Raw genomic sequence first — 16947 nt, forward strand, 5'->3', positions numbered from 1 at the left:
GAGGGCAGTGGACCATGGAATAAGGATGGGGGAGGGGAGAGGAGGAGATGGGCAGGTCATCAAGGTGGGGGAAGGGAGCCACAAGAATGAGGGAAGACAAAGCAATGGGGGGGGGGGGAGAAAAAGAAGGCGTGGGGTTACCGGAAGTTAGAGAAATCGATGTTGAGTCCATCAGGTTGGAGACTCCCAAGGCAGAATATCAGGTGTTGCTCCTCCAACCTGCGCCTGGCCTCAACGTGGCAGTAGAGGAGGCCATGGATAGACACGTCAGTATGGGAGTGGCATGTGGAATTGAAGTGGGCAGCCACCGGGAGTCCTGGCAGTTGCCGCGGACGGAGCGAAGGTGCTTGATGAAGTGGTCACCCAATCTGCATCGGGTCTCAACGACGTACAGGAGGCCGAACCAGGAGCACCGGATGCAATAAATGACACCCTCGGACAAACAGGCGAAGCACTGCCTCACCTGGAAGCGTCGTCTGGGACCCTTCATCTTGACTCCCATTTCCTCAGGTTTACCCATGCTTGCGAGCACAGTTAAGTGCTACAGATCCCATAGATGGTTCTCCACAGTTTGGTGGCACTCCTGCTTCTGAGTCAGAAGGTTGGGTGTTCAAGTCCCACCTTTGAGACTTGAGTACTAAAATATCATCTGATGCTCCAGTGAAGTTCACAAATCATATTTCCTTATGCCATAGAAGGAGGCCATGCAGACCATCAAGTCAGTGCTGGCTTTCAGTGCAATACCATCAATCACATTTGCCACTTATTTCCCTGTCACCTATTCTCCCTCGCGTACCCTTCAACTTCATCCTAATTCTCCTGCCATCCACCTACACTAGAAGTAATATACACTGGACAATTAACCTATCAACTAGGACGTCTTTGGGACGTGGAAAGAAATGGGAGCACGCAGAGGAACCCCCTGTGGTCACAGAGAGAACTTGCAAACTCGACACACAGACAGTGCGGGAGATCAGGCTCAAACCCTGGTCGAGGCAGCAGCACTACCTGCTGTGCCTCCCCGTGCTGAGGAAGGAGGTGCTGGCTTTCAGATGCTGCTCTGTGTGCTTTCATAAGTGGATGCAAAAGATCCCATGATGTTATTATAAAAGACAGCATAGTCCTGGCCAATATTAAATCCTCAATTAACATCACAAGCAGAGATTATCTGACTATTAACACATTGCTCTCTGTGGGAGCTTGCTGGGCACAAATTGGTTGGCACATTCATTGCAACAGTGAGTAGACTTCAAAAGCACTTTGTTGGCTGTTTAATGCTTTGGCACATTCTGAAAGCCATGTGGAAAGTGTTATATAAAGGTAATTCTTTCTTTAGTTCTCCAAAATCTGCAGGATGTGAAGACTAATCCAAATCATATCCTAGGAGAACTATGAAAAGGACTCTCACTATATTAAAAAAATCTGTAAATGCTTTGATTTCCTAGAAATATTGCATATTTTAGTGGGGTGGGGGGGAGAGATCTGTTTTATGACATTCGGGCACCATACCATTAGATAGGAAGAGTCTACCCGCTTTCCAATTGGCTGTGGGAAGTTGGGAAACAAAGATGGACATGTGCAGCAATCAATGGCAAGAACTTGGGGGCGGAACAGCTGGAAGCAGCAGGTCAGCAATTCAAATGTTCCTGATGTCTTCATCACTTCTGGAGTTAAGCAAGCAAAACAGATTTGAGCTGTTTGCTTTAAAGCTGATGTCCATAGGAAGTTAGAGAAAATTTGAAGAGAAATTATTTCATTTACCATTTGTACTAAAGGATTTTATGTGTGTCATTTATAACTTTTAGATTGAGGTAATTCAAAGTTTTATCTGATACATGCAAATTATCAAATGCCCACAGAAATCTTCCCAACAAGGAGGCTGGACAACATGTGGATAGATGACTGATCAAACTGGTCATTACATTGATTGATTAGCAGTAGACAATGGTGTGTCAGCATTGCCTGTGTGACTTTGATTTAAAAAGAAGCGAAATGAGAAAATGCAGAAGCAATGACTTTTTCTGTCAGAATTAGTAACAAATGGGAAAAGCTGATTTAAAAAAAAATCTTCAATCTATCCACAATATCCCCTCCATGCATAATACAGCTTGGCCCTTTCCCTCTGCCGGAGTTTCATTGCATCTGCTGCAGGCCGGCTGAGCATTACGAGTTTGACACCTTGATGAAAGAGATGAAACAGCAATTTGCTGTTCACTCAAATCAAGCCGGCAGTTGTGTTTGGAACGGATACATGCTCAACATTTAATCAGGATCTAAGGGATTTGTGCTTTGGCCTGGAAGCATGAAATCAGGTATATGTTTCCTAGCAACAGAGAACGAGAAGCAGGAGTAGGCCATTCAGCCCTTCATGCCCGCACAACCATTCATACAATCATGAGTGATCATCGATCTCAATATCACATACTCCCTCCCTACACACCTCAATGCCTATTGTTTCCAAAAGCTTACGTATCTTCTCCTTAAATATCTTCAATGACTTGGACTCTACAGCCATCTCTGGGAGCAATTTCCATGAGTTCACCACCTTCCCAGTGAAGGAGTTTCTCCTCATCTCAGTCCTAAATCTCTTGTGCTGTAACCTGAGACTGCAACCACTTGCTTAGACATCTCAGCCAGGGGAAATATCCTCCCCATGTCCAGTCTGTCTCAGCCTGTCAGTAATTCATAATGTTCAATCAGATCCCCTCTCATTCTTCTAATCTCTAGTGTACACAAACTCAGTCTCTCCTCATACTATTGTCTCACCATCCAGAAACTAGTCTGGTGAACATTCATTACACTCCCTCCACTGCAAGCACATCCTTTCTCTTACAAGGAAATCAAAACTGCATGCAACATTCCAAGTGTGGTCTCACCAAGGTTCTGGATATTCATACCAAGACAACCTTGTCCCTGTGGCCAAGTCCTCTTGCTATGAAGACCAGCTTTATCTTCTTAACTGTATATTCACCCTGTTTATTTGCTTTCAGTGACTTGTGCACAAGAACATCCAATCTCTTGGATGCCAACACTTGCCAATCTAACACCATTTAAATGATATGCCACCTTTTTGTTTTTACTACTGAAGTGGATAACTTTATGTTTATCCACATTAAACTGTATCCACCGAGTCTTTACCCACTTACACAATCAGCCTGAGTCACTTTAAAGCCTTTTTGCATCAGCACCGTTCACCACGACACCCAGTTTAGTGTTGCTGGCAAACCAAAGTATTACATTCTGCTCCCTCATCTGTTTACGGAAGCAATGAACAGCAGAGTACCTGTGGTACTCAACTAGCTACTGCCTGACACCCTGAGAAAGATCCATTTATTCCTACTCTCTTTTTTCTGTCTGTTAACCAATTTTTAATCGTTGCCAATACATTACTCCCAATGCCATGCACTCTATTTTGCGTTCTAATCTAATCTTTTACTACAGGCTTTCTGAAAGTACACCACATCCACTGGTTCTCCCTTATCTATTCTCATCCTTATAAGATCCTAAAGGGCTCGACACAGCAGGTGTTGGGATATCTTCACTAATGGTAGAGTCTCAAACAAGGGACATATTTACAAGATAAGGGATCAGTCATTTAAAACTGAGATGCATAGAAATTTCTTCTCGCAGAGGGTGGTGAATCTCTGGAATTCTCTGCCCCAGTGGGTGGTGGATCAGTACAAGAAGTTAAATTGGATAAATGGAGCAATAGAGGGGCATGGAGAAATGGCACAGAAGAGGAATTGAGGCCAGTAAAAATCTTCCATGATCATATTAAATGGTGGGGCAGGCTTGAAGGACCTGATGGCCTTCACCTGCTCCTATTTTCTTGTGATCTTGTGTACTCTACTCGTGCATCCTTAAAAAACTCCAGTTGGGTTTCCAAGCATGATTTTCCCTTCCAGATATCCATGTCTAATCCCGTTGATAATTTGCAAGTATCCTGTTAACTCATCCTTTATAATGGCCTCAGGTATAATCCCCACTACCAATGTTATGGCAACAGGTCTGTAGTTTCCTGCTTTCTATCTCCCCCTTTCTAATTAGTGAGGTTACATTGTCCACTCTCCAATCTACAGGACTAATTCCATAATCTATAGAATTGCAGAAAATGGTAACCAATGGACCACTATTTCTAGTTGACCTCCTTTAGTACTCTGGGACGCAGATTATTAAGCCATGGGTGCTTATCATCTTTCAGTGCCATTAATTCCTCCATCACTATTTTCTTATTAATACTAATTTCCTTCAGTTTTTCACCTTCATTAGATTCTTGGTTCCCTAACATATTTGGAAAGTTACTTGTGTGCTCTGCTGTGAGGACAGAACCATGATAGTTATTTAATTGCCCTGCCATTTCCCTGAACCCCTTTATGAATCCTCCCATTCTGACTGTGGGGGACTTACGCTGACCTTTGTCTTTTTTACATGTTTGTAAAAATCTTTACAGTCCATATTTATGTTTCCTGCAGGCCTTTCTCGTATCCTCTTAAGAAATTTATTTTGCCTTCTTTACTGAAATCTAAACTGCTCCCAATCCTCAATTTTGCTACTTAAATGACTCCTCTGTGAATCTAATACTATTTTTTAAGCTTCTCCAGTTAGCCATGTTTGGGTCAATTTTCCTTTTGTATTTTTAATTCAGGCAGGAATATATAACTGTGGTAATTTCTGCATTTGTTTGTCAAATATAAGCCATTGTTTATTCATCAGAACTGCATCCGTGTTCTGACGAAGAGTCATTGCCCTGAAATATTGGTTCGGTTGACCTCTCCACAGATGCTGCCTGACTTGCTGAGTGTTCGGTGCATTTTCTGTTTTTCTTTCAGATTCCCTCCATCTGCGGGTTTTTTTGCTTCAACTTTTTGAAAATAGATTGGAATAAGTCCATTTCATCAACACAGGATACAGTTTGCATTGCCTTCATCCATTTGATCTGGGTGACATCAGCCAAGCCAGCTCAAATGATTGATGAATTTTAAATCTAAGTTACGACAATTGTAAACTGACCCTTAATGCCACTTCAGAAACTATTTTGCCCAAAGCTGGGTTTGCCCACAAAATAGATCATATCTCAGATCAATAAAATGTGGATACGAGTTCCAGCTGATTGCATCTGTACATGGGGCTCTTCAATCAAGGAGCCATTTCACTTTCTTAGGCTCACAGGCACTAGGCACATTTTAGAAGCATTTACCTTGTAAAACTTCCTTAACTTACTGAAAAATGGACAAGTGAGGCTGGTGGATAGTTCAGCAATGATTTTTGTCATTTTCAATTGTATAAAATTAACTTAAATCACACCAGACATTACAAAACCTATTAACCCACTTTCAACCATATTAATCAAGCTGCAATAGGTTATCGCACTTGGAAAAATAAAGGGATATTTTTAATGCAAATAGAAAAACAGTTACCTTCTGTTGCAGTGACTGTGCTGATTCATGGAAGCATTCAGGTTTATGATTATGCAGAAGAGTTTCAGCATAAACTTGAAAAGTAACCGAAATAATCCCAAAGCAGAAAATTGCAACCAAATACTTGAGTCCACGAGGGAGAAGTCTATCCTCAGCTGCTTAGGCTACAGCTGTGTACTCACCATTGATTTCAATGGAATCGAACATCAGAAGTGGAATAGATCAAAGGGCTACTTTATATTGTCCAACTAATGCGTGTGACTGAGGACAAATGTTTCCCTCTTCACTCAGTCCAGAGGCAGAAACTAGTCTTGTGAAGAAGTGGGGTCATTCCTTTGGATCAATAATCTGCCTTTCAGATGGCACAGCATGGTCTCTCCCTGCTCTCCCACTCTTAGATGAGAAACCATCTTATCATTTCAGCTCCGAGAAAGTACCAGTTCCATGGTGCCTCTGTACTCTTGGCAGATTTGTGAGTCTAAACTATGGATTCCTTATCTGATCTGGAACTGCCTTGAATGTGCAGCAAGTACACCACCAAACTGTGTCTCAGATGACAGTGGTAAGAAACATCACAGGACCTTATAAGTTAATTATTACAAGTAATAATTAACACACCAATAAGAGTTTTATACCTGATACAGTAAAATTCTGATAATTCACCATCCAATATTCCAGAAATCCCAATGGTTTGGAGCCTGGCTCAAATGATTTTGTTTCTCACACTCCCTTTGAACTCACCAGAGCCCTGCTTCCAGATTTCCCTTTAAATTCACCAAGTTCATTGTTTATGCAACTATGTAATAATTTTTTTTAAATGAATTAAAAATGTGTTGGGGTTTTAATAATATCTGGTCTGGAAGATCTGCCAGTCCTGCACTAGCAAGATCTCAAGGGTGCCAGATTATTGAAGTTTTATTGTATATAGTGTAATGAAAGGGGTCTTCCTAATTTGTTCACAGGATGTGGACATCACCAGCAATGCCGGCATTTACTTTCCATCCCTTATGGCTGCTGGGTAGAGCCAGCAGTTAAGAATCAACCACATTGTTGGGTCTGGAGTCATATAAAGGCCAGTCCAGGCAACGATTGTAGATTTCTTCCCTGGAATACGTTGGTAAACCTGAGTTTTAACTCTGATACTCCAGGGATTTCACATTAATGACACTAGCATTTTTTTTTAAATCCAGAGTTATTTGAGAGTTATTCCAGAGTACTGTACCAATAATATAGCCTTTACAATGCGGTGTATACTGGCATTAAAACCCTTTGATATGTTTCTATCTCATGGGATATCTTCTGACTTCTGTGATAAGGACATATTCCATTCCCTAGCAGTTCAGGCTGTAGGTTCAAACCCTATTTTTGCAACATGACTACCGCCAAAGCTGAGATCTCCATGCAGTGTTGAGGGCAAGCTGCAACACAACACTACAGACCACCTCTTACACTAACATGGACTTGTTTCTAATTGTGTTTCTGCACTAATGCTTTGTTTTGCACCATCTTTTTCTTCACTGCCTTGTGTAATTTCTGTATAATTTAGGTTCTGTGTGTTGCCTGAATCTATGTGTCTGTGATGCTGCTGCAAGCAAGGTTTTCATTGTATCTGTACCTCACTGTACTTGTGCACATGACAATAAACTCGACTTGACTTGCTGGGTTAGTGGAGGACCAGTTCGAGTGAGTTTGGCCCTGTAGGAAGGAGTAGTACAGAGGGAGAACCTCACTAATAGAGGGACACTGCTGAGATGCGTTACACTATTGGAGGCTTGGTACAGAGGGATTGCTACACTGTCAGAGGGCAGTCATCCAGTCCGCAGTAGGTGGGTGCTGCAGTGTTGGTAGGGTCATACTTGACAGAGCACCAGACTATTAGTGGAGTAATATTAAGGAAGCATTGCACTATTGGAATTCCAGTAATAAGGATGCACTGCAGAGACAGAAGAGGAGTAATGAGAGAGCACCACACTACTGCTCAGCCAAATCTGACTGGGTGCACATTTAAATACTGTGCAATCATCAGCGAAGGTCGCCCCTCATAAAGGAAGGAAGGTCATTGATGAAGCAGCAGAAGATGGTTGGGTCTAGGACACTGCCCTGAGGAACTCCACAGCCAATGTCCTGGGATAATTGACCTCCACCAACCATAACCCTCTTTCTTAGTGCAAAGCATGAATCCAGCTTCCTTGTACCCCTTGTTCCCCACTGACCAGTTTTACAAGAGCTCCTTGATGCCATGCTTCGCCAAGTGCTACCTTGACATCGAGGACAATAACTTTGTTTGCCTCTGGGATTCAGCACACGTTCACATTTTGATTAAGGGCGTAATGAGTTCTGTAGCCGAAAGGATCTGGTGAGACCCCCACTGCGCACTGGTTAGCAGGTTATTGGTGAGTAAGTGCTACTTTAGAACAATGTTGACAACACCTTCCATCATTTTGCTGATGATTGATGTTAGACTGATGGGACAGTAATTAGCCAGGTTTCTCAGGGTATTTTTATGGACAGACATACCTGAACAATTTCCACATTGCTGGGTAGATGTCAGTGTGCTGTGCTGGAATAGCCTAGCTGGAGGGGAACTGGTATCTGGGTGATGAAGTTTTCTCCTGCATTCCCTGTTGGGTTTATTAGTGACAATCTTACGTTTTTTTGGCCCTGGCTTTGGACCTTGTTCTGTAAGCTGCCGTTCACATCATCTGAGTCACTGATAATAAATCTGATTCTGGTCGAAGGATAACACTGGAAAAGTTGCCTTCCCATCAGTGGACTCCAGGGGATCGATGGAAATAATTTTCCATGTCTTTGCTCCTATTGAAAAGTGTTTGCCTGTGTGGATATTGAATGCAATCAGACTTATAACCGGTTTGCTTGAACATTCAATCAGGTTATTTAAGGGCTACCAGTGCCCACAATCTGAAACCCCAGTGTGAGTGCCACCTACTGGACAGGAGTTTTTGGTTTTTGAATTGGATTTTGAGAATTGGGTTTTGAGGCCATTGTGAAGAAATTAGTCAACAAGATTAACACTTGAATGGGAAATAATATTATGAAGAAAACATTCTGACTGGCATGGTGTTACCTCCCTGGTGTTATCCTTCCTGAATCTCTGGAATTATCCATCCTAGAGGGTTGTGGAGGCTAGATGATTGGGGGCATTTAAAGAGGAAATAGATAATTTTATGAAAGTTCAGGGAATTGAGAGCAATGGGGAACAGGCAGAGAAGATGAGGCCTGGGGTAGATCAACCGTGATCATATTGGAGGACAGGGCAGAGTTGAGGGGCCGAATGGCCTACTCCTGCTCCTATTTTCTTATGTTCTACGTTCTGAAGTGAGGACACATTGTTGTTCTGGGGGCTTTGCTCTGGATCCTTCCTGTGCTGACACAAACCTGGGACAAAGGCCACAGAGACAGAACGACAAGGAACTATTCCATGCAAGCGTAATCTGCATCTCTTTCATATCAAGTTCAATATTAAAGTAAAATTTTGGCACAACAAAAAATAAGTTTAGAGCAAGCAAAAGTTAGAACAGGACATTAGTAAGACCACAGCTAGAATCTTGTGTGTAGTTCTGGTCGCCACACTATAGGAAGGATGGGGTTAAGCTAGAGAGGGTGCAGAAAAGGTTCACAAGGATGTTGCTGGGACTGGAGGGCTTGAGTTATAAGGAGAGACTGGATAGGCTGGGTCTGTTTTCCCTGAAGTGAAGGAGACTGAGGACTGACCTTACAGAGGTTTATAATATCATGAGGGGCATAGATATGGTCACAGTCCTTTTTTCGGGGGGGGGGGGGGCAGTCTAAACCAGAAGGCATAGGTTTAAGGTGAGAGAGGAAAGATTTCAAGGAGACCTGAAGGGCAAGTTTTTCACACAGAAGGTGGTGGGTATATGGAACAAGCTGCTGGAGGAAGTGATAGGGACAATTACAATGTTTAAAAAGCATTTGGACAGGTTCATGGGTAGGAAGGGTTTATAGGGACATGGGCAAAACGAAGCCAAAAGGGACTAGCTTGGGAAGGCACCTTGGTTGGCATGGACCAGTTGAGCTGAAGAGCATGTTTCCATGCTCTATAACTTTATGACTGTGGACAAAGAAGGGGGCCATTTGGCCCATCGAGTCATGCTGGCTAACAGCAGAGAAATCCCATCAGTTGCATTCTGCCCCTGTCTTGCTTATCTCCCTGTAGTCCTGCCACTCATTCTATCTCCCATGCCCATGAAAACCCTTTGTGCCACTTACCTACACTAAGGGGAACTTACAATAGCAAATTAACCTACCAGCACTACCTTGATATATGGGGTAAAACCAGAACATCCAGTGGAAACCTATACAGTCACAGGGAGTGTGTGCAAGCAGCACATAGACAGGAGGTCAGGGTCAAACCTGGGTCCCTGGAGGTGTGAGGCAGCAGTGTTAATTTGGCTCATCGTTTCCATGCTAGTCAAGGAAGAGCTACCCACCCTAGTCCCATCTCCCAGCAATGGGTTGGCAGCACTGCAGGCCATAGCTCTTCAAGTACACAGCCAAGTACTGTTTAAATGTGACGAAGATTCCTGACATTGCCACCCTATCAGGGAATAAAAAAACAGAAAATGTTGGAAGCACTCAGCAGGTTAGGCAGAACACCTGGTGTAAATCCACGCGGTCATAGGGAGAACATGCAAACAGCACACAGGTGGCATTGAAAGTAAGGGTCAGGGTCCTTGGAGCTGTGAAGCTGCAGCACTAATCTGGATCATTATTTCCATGCCAGTTGAGAAGCAGTTATGTTCTCTCAGTTAACATTTCAGGTCAATGAACATCGGTCAGAACTTTCAGAGAGTAAGTTCCAGCCACCTCCTGGTGAAAACAGTTCCCCTCATCTCGCTTCTTATCTTCCTTATGGTGCACTGCCTTGCCTTATTGCACCTTGCATGACACTACTTCAAACGCGTCTAAATTAGATTCCATTTGCGACTTTTCTGCTCAACTCACCAGGCTATTTATATCCTCCTGCAGCTGAAGCTTCCCTCCTCACCGTCAACCAAACAGCTAATTTTGTATCATCTTCAATCTTCTTTATCATTCCCCCTACATTTATGTCTAAATCCTTAATATATTCCACAAAAAGAAAAGGCCCAAAGACTGAATGCATTTAATCCTCCAATGCACAACATGCTAAGTTTTAAAAGACATTACAGTTTGGTTAATTTTTTTTGAAGAAAGTTATGAAATTATAACCTAACCATAAAATTCCACCCTACAATTTATAAGGATATAATGATCATGCTCAGTGCACCTCAGATCAAGCTACTTTGAATCCAATCAAATCCCCTGTTGTGGCTCGTCCTGTTATAAACCACAGTTAAATAAGCTTGTGAGCTTATATAAAGGCTAGAAAGTATTTATATTGCATTTTTCTGTGTGCAAGAACTGACTTCAAACATGAAAGGAAATCTGCTTAATGAATAAATCTCTCAAGTCTGGCTGACAAGGTACAAACCAAGCAAGTACTCAATGTCCTGTGAAGTTTTTAAAATGCAGATGCTCCACTTCACATCTGTAGAGTATCAGCAGCAGGAAAATGTGTGCCAGAACTTAACAAATTTTTTTATTTTTCTTCAAGTGAATCATTGGATCATTAAGCTGTTTGATTAAGTGCTGGCAATAGGACGAGGAGATGGGAACAAAGATCCAATTTAAATGAACTTGAACCCAAAAATGGCCTCATTGTTGAGATTAAGAAGAATTTGATCTTGTCACAAACAGTGTTCACAGACTGGAAATTGGACTGGAAACTGCCTTTTATTTGTTTTACTGGCTGTCCATCTATCTCCACTCATCTCTGTTTTTAAATTGACCTATTGGCTTTTTGTAATGGAGAATCTCAAAATTTTAACTGTGTGAGAATCAATCCCTGTTGAATCTAAAATAAAGCAGACAATGTTGGAAATACTCAGCCTGTTGGGCAGCATCTGTGGAGAGAGGCGCAGAGTTAATGTTTCAGGGTTAGGGTCTACCTGTATAAGGTGATAGAGGGTAAGTTCAAAGGAAATGTGCAGGGCAAGTTTTTTTACACAGAGAGTGGTGAGTGCCTGGAATGTGCTGCCTGGGGTGGTGGTGGACGAATATACAATAGGGGGCATTCAAAAAGCTCTTAGATTGGCACATGAATGGGAGGGAAATGGTAGGATATGGACATTGTGTAGGGAGAAGGGATTAGTTTCGTTGGGCATTTTATTACTAAATATTGCGAGCCGAAGGGCCAGTTCCTGTGCAGTACTGTTCTATATTCTATGTTCTCTCATCAGAACTGAGAAAAGTTAGAGTCATACAGTCATACAGCACGGAAACAGGCCCTTCAGCCCAACTGGTCCATGCTGGCTAAGATTCCCATCTAAGCTAGTCCCATTTGCACACTTGGTTCATATCCCTCTAAATCTTTCCGACCCATGTATTTGTTCATGTACCATGTACCTGTTAGAGGTAAGTTTTAAGATGTGGGGGGGGGGGGGGAAACAAAGCAAAGGGAAGACCTGTGATAGGAGGGGAGGAGGGATGAAATGATAAAGGAAGTGATGGAGTCAGCTGAAGGACGGCGGTGAAGACATCAGTGAATAATAAAAGGTATGTCTGCAGGAAGAGAACATCAAAGGTTCACTAGCTCCTGAGAGAAGAAATTTCTCCTCATCTCAATCCTAAATGTTCTATAGAGACACAAGAGATTCTGCAGATGCTGGAATCTGGAGCAACACACACACAAAGTGCTGGAGGAACTCAGCAGGTCAGGCAGCACCTATGGAGAGAAATAAACAGTCGACGTTTCAGGACTGATGATGGGCCCCGACCCGAAATGTCGACTGCTTATTTCTCTCCATAGGTGCTGCCTGACCTGCTGAATTCCTCCAGCACATTTTTGTGTGTGTTGCTCCTAAATGTTCTATCCAAAGACGTACGGGTTAGGAAGTTGTGGGCATGCTATGTTGGCACCGGAAGAGTGCCGACGTTTGCGGGCTGCCCCCAGAACACTCTACGCTAATGATGCATTTCATTGTGTGTTTCAATGTACAAGTGACTAATAAAGAAATCTTTTATCTTAATCTGAAAGTGTGTCCTCAGTCCTAGACTCCTCAGGCAGGAGAAACTTCTTCCTTCCATCCAGCCCATCAACCCCTTTAAAAATTTTGTTTGTTTCGATGAGATTTCTCCTTCTTTGAAACTCTAGAGAATACAGTCCCAATCTACCCAGATCAACACTGTAGAACTCTGGTTGCTAGTCTAATACCTTTACTACTGAACTACTGTAACCTGTTACCTGCAGCTCACATAATTAAAAATAACATTCTTCACTCTTAAAAGAAAGTTAATTTTGTTTAGTTTGGATGAAGGGTCCCAGATGTGAAACCTTAACTGTTTCTCTTTCCACAGATGCCACCTGGTGTGCTGAGTGTTTCCAGCACTTTCTGTTTTTATTATATAAGAGTTTATTTATCAGCAGCACTGAATGGAATTATCTGTTCATGGGTTCCTATTCCGGTTCGACCACACAGACCAGGCAACCATTCAACATAAATTACAAACATTCTGCTGGAGGAACTCAACAGGTCAAGCAGCATCCGTGGGGGGAAGGGAATTGTCGGCATGTTGGGTATAGGACTGAGTGGAGAGGAGAGAGAGCCAGTATAAAGGGGAGAGGGGGAGGGGTGAGACAGAGGCAGAGGTGATTGGTGGACTGAGGGGGAGAGGAGGTGTTGAAGGATGATGGGGACATTCAGCTAGGTATTGGTATTGGTATTGGTATTGGTTTATTATTGTCACTTGTACTGAGGTACAGTGAAAAACTTGTCTTGCATACCGTTCGTACAGGTCAATTCATTACGCAGTGCAGTTACAATGGGTTAGTACAGAGTGCATTGATGTAGTACAGGTAAAAACAATAACAGTACAGAGTAAAGTGTCACAGCTACAGAGAAAGTGCAGTGCAATAAGGTGCAAGGTCACAACAAGGTAGATTGTGAAGTCAGAGTCCATCTCATCGTATAAGGGAACCATTCAATAGTCTTATCACAGTGGGGTAGAAGCTGTCCCTGAGCCTGGTGGTACGTGCCCTCAGGCTCCTGTATCTTCTACCTGATGGAAGAGGAGAGAAGAGAGAGTGACCCAGGTGGTTGGGGTCTTTGATTATGCTGGCTGCTTCACCAAGGCAGCACGGAGGGGAGCACTGCGCTGTGTCCACAACTCTCTGCAGTTTCTTGCAGTCTCGAGCAGAGCAGTTGCCGCACCAAGCCGTGATGCATCCAGATAGGATGCCTTCTATGGTGCATCGATAAAAGTCGGTGAGTGTCAAAGGAGACAAACCGAATTTCTTTAGCCTCCTGAGGAAGTAGAGGCGTAGGGGAGGGGTTGGGAGACATGATAGGAGCCGGACAAAAAAAGGGAAGATGGAGCCAGGAGAGGGTGGGGAGAGGGATGGAGAGGGTTAAGGAGGAGACAGCTGCTCGAGGGTGACAGCAGGAGCATTAGTAAGGAGGGTGACAATGAGAACCATTAGGGGAGAGGTGCAAGGCAGATGATGCAGGGTCTCGACCCAAAACATCAACAATTGCTTCTCCCCGACTCACTGAGTTCCTCCAGCAGATCGTATGTTGCTCCAGATTCCAGCATCTGCAGTCTCCTGTGTCTCCATTCAACATAATCTGGTGTACATTCTGAAACAAGATGTTGCCAGCATTGTTCTGTGGGTTATCCACAGAAATGATGTTGCGGCTGTGAGAGTAATATTCGACAGGTGGGGGTCTGCCACTGGTTGGATTGATTCTTGTATTGTGCAGTTGCCTGTTTCAAGAGGCTTTTGAGCAATCAAGCTGCAATAAAGTAGCAACAAAAAGGGAAGGGGTCCAAGTGGGTTAATCAGAAAGTGCCAACTTGTCTAAGGCCAGCTGTGACCCTCAGGAAATTGGCCATGAAATAAGGATGTATTGGCCTTGGAGAGACCGCTGTGAATGATACCTGGAATCCAAGTCTTAAGTGATGAGGAAGGGAGCTGAGGTTGTGTTCCAGAGGTTGGAGGATTTACAGGTGAATTGATTGAAGTTTTCAAGTGGGAGCTGAAAGCATAAATAGAAAGAAACTGTTTTAACATCGGTTGGGTTTAGCTTAACAAAAGAACATAGCTGAAAAATTAGAACCAGATATTTCAGGAGGAAAATTAAGAAATATTTTATACATACAGAGGTGGCAAAATTTTGGAACTCTTCCTCAAATGGGAAACTATTATTCGATCAATTTTTCAATCTGAGATTCATGGGTTTTTGATCACCAAACTTTCTGAGAGATATGGGGGGGGGGGGGCACGCAGGGGAAGTGGGTATATGGAGCTGGGTCACAAATCAACCATGACTTTTTTTGAATGGCAGTAACAGACTCAAAGAGTTGTTTCCTTTTTCACCTAATTCTAAGGATGACCACTCTTCCTAATTTATAGATTTAAATTTAAGTCATTATTTTGTAATTTCTTGTGTGAACGCTAAAAGAGCAATTCCTTAACTAACAATACAATATCACATTAATTCCTTTGTTTTAAAAGATTAATGATAGCTCTCTGGATGTAAATGAATATTTTTTTGATTACGATTTGAATTAATCTTTGTCAATCATATTTCCATTACCTCTTTAGTTGTAATTCCATGAATAACAGTACAATGGAATGCTAATTGCTTTATAATTGGATTTATTAATTGTGAAACCTGGGATGAATTATTACCTAAAGTTAATGAAACATTTGAAGAATAAGCAGTCTTTAAGCCTGATATCATCCTCGATTTTGACTCTAGGACTCAGGAAATCCTTCCATTTGATATCACGGGACAACTGATTCTCTGATTAATGAGATGTGCTCAATGAATATTTCTGTATTCAGTATATCATTGATCCAACCCAGCTTTTGAATAAGATAATTTATCTTTTACACATAAAATGAAACTGAATACATTTTGTGAAGAAGATAAATGTCCCTTAAAAAAATTGCAATATTTTGCAGCAATTAACAAAAGACACAGCTGGAGTGGGAATTGAGGTAAGGAATTAATTTTCATATGAGAAAGAGAAAAATCCTGTCACTTGACCTGAAATGATCTTAATTTACAAGATTGAGGAAGTAATTAATGAAGCAATCAAGTTGGCACTGATACAGATTCTAAATATAGAAAGAGCAATGTTGAAGCTATGGGTTTTGTGTTTCTCGTCCGAGAGATATTTTACAAAGGCCAATGCAAAGCGTGTAAGCAATACCAGTGACCCCAAAGCAACCTTGAGTTTAAAATCACTCGATAACATAGGAGGGAAGTGACAAGAATGCTCCTCCACCTTGATGAACTGATAATTCTGTCTCTCAAGGCAATTAATTTTCTGTAATTATATAGTGTGAATAGCTAATGTGCCATCCAAGGTTGTTAAGGTTTGTGATTAAGTTAGAACCCAACTGCTCCCAGGATATAGGAACTGTGTTGTATTCGAGTGCTGCATAATAAACACATATCAAATGAACACCTTACAGAAATAACAATGAGTTCTGATGTAGTGCCTTTAACATGGTAAAAACTCCCAAGGCACATCACAGAGACGTTATCAAAGAAATAAATTGACACCACGTCACTTGAGAGGATAACTGAAAGATTGGCCATAAATATCTCACAAGATAAAGAGACTTGAGGCGTGAATTCCAGAGTTTAGAATCTTAGCAGCTAACTGAATGACCACATAGTGGAGCAATTAAAATTGGGCAGGGGCTTGAATTTTTCATTCGTTCCAGGTTTTAATCAGGGAGAAAAAATCCCAAAAGAACTGCTTAAAAAATGTCACTAGAGCTCTGCATTGGCAATGCATTTTAAAATGTCAATCATGCATTTTGCTTTAAGAATGCAGCTTTTAAAATGTGGATATGGTACACAAGACTTAGAGTCAGAGAGTTGTACAGCACAGAAACAGGCCCTTCAGCCCACCACGTCCATGCCGACCGTTTTGCCCACCTACACTCCCATTTGCCTGTGTTAGGACTGTATCCTTCTGTGCCTCACCTATTTGTGTCTGACTGAATGCCTCTTAAGTGTAGTAATTGTATCTGATGTCACCATCTCATCTGGCAGTGCATTCCAGATTGTGTAAAAAACTTACCCCTCAGACGCCCTTTAAATCTCCTACCTTTCACCTTAGAATTATGTCCTCTTATTTTTGATTCCTACCACGAGAAAAAGATTTTGATTCTCCGCCCTATCCTATGCCTCTCATAATCTTGTATACTTTTACAGGTCACCCCTCAGTCGCTTTAACTCCAGGGGAAATAAACTCATCCTATCCAATCTCTCTCCATAACTAAAGTCCTCCAATCCAAATCAATCATAATTGTTTGCAGACATTTGATACGAGGAATCCGGGTGGGGCAGAAGTAGAAACTTGGAGAGCTAGAAATGTAACGGACAACTTTGAAAATGCAGGAATTATTTGACACTACAAATTTAGTTACAATTCATTTTAGAAAGCATCA

This window comes from Pristis pectinata, chromosome 25 (genome assembly GCF_009764475.1).
Source record: "Pristis pectinata isolate sPriPec2 chromosome 25, sPriPec2.1.pri, whole genome shotgun sequence".
Classification (NCBI taxonomy): Eukaryota; Metazoa; Chordata; class Chondrichthyes; order Rhinopristiformes; family Pristidae; genus Pristis; species Pristis pectinata.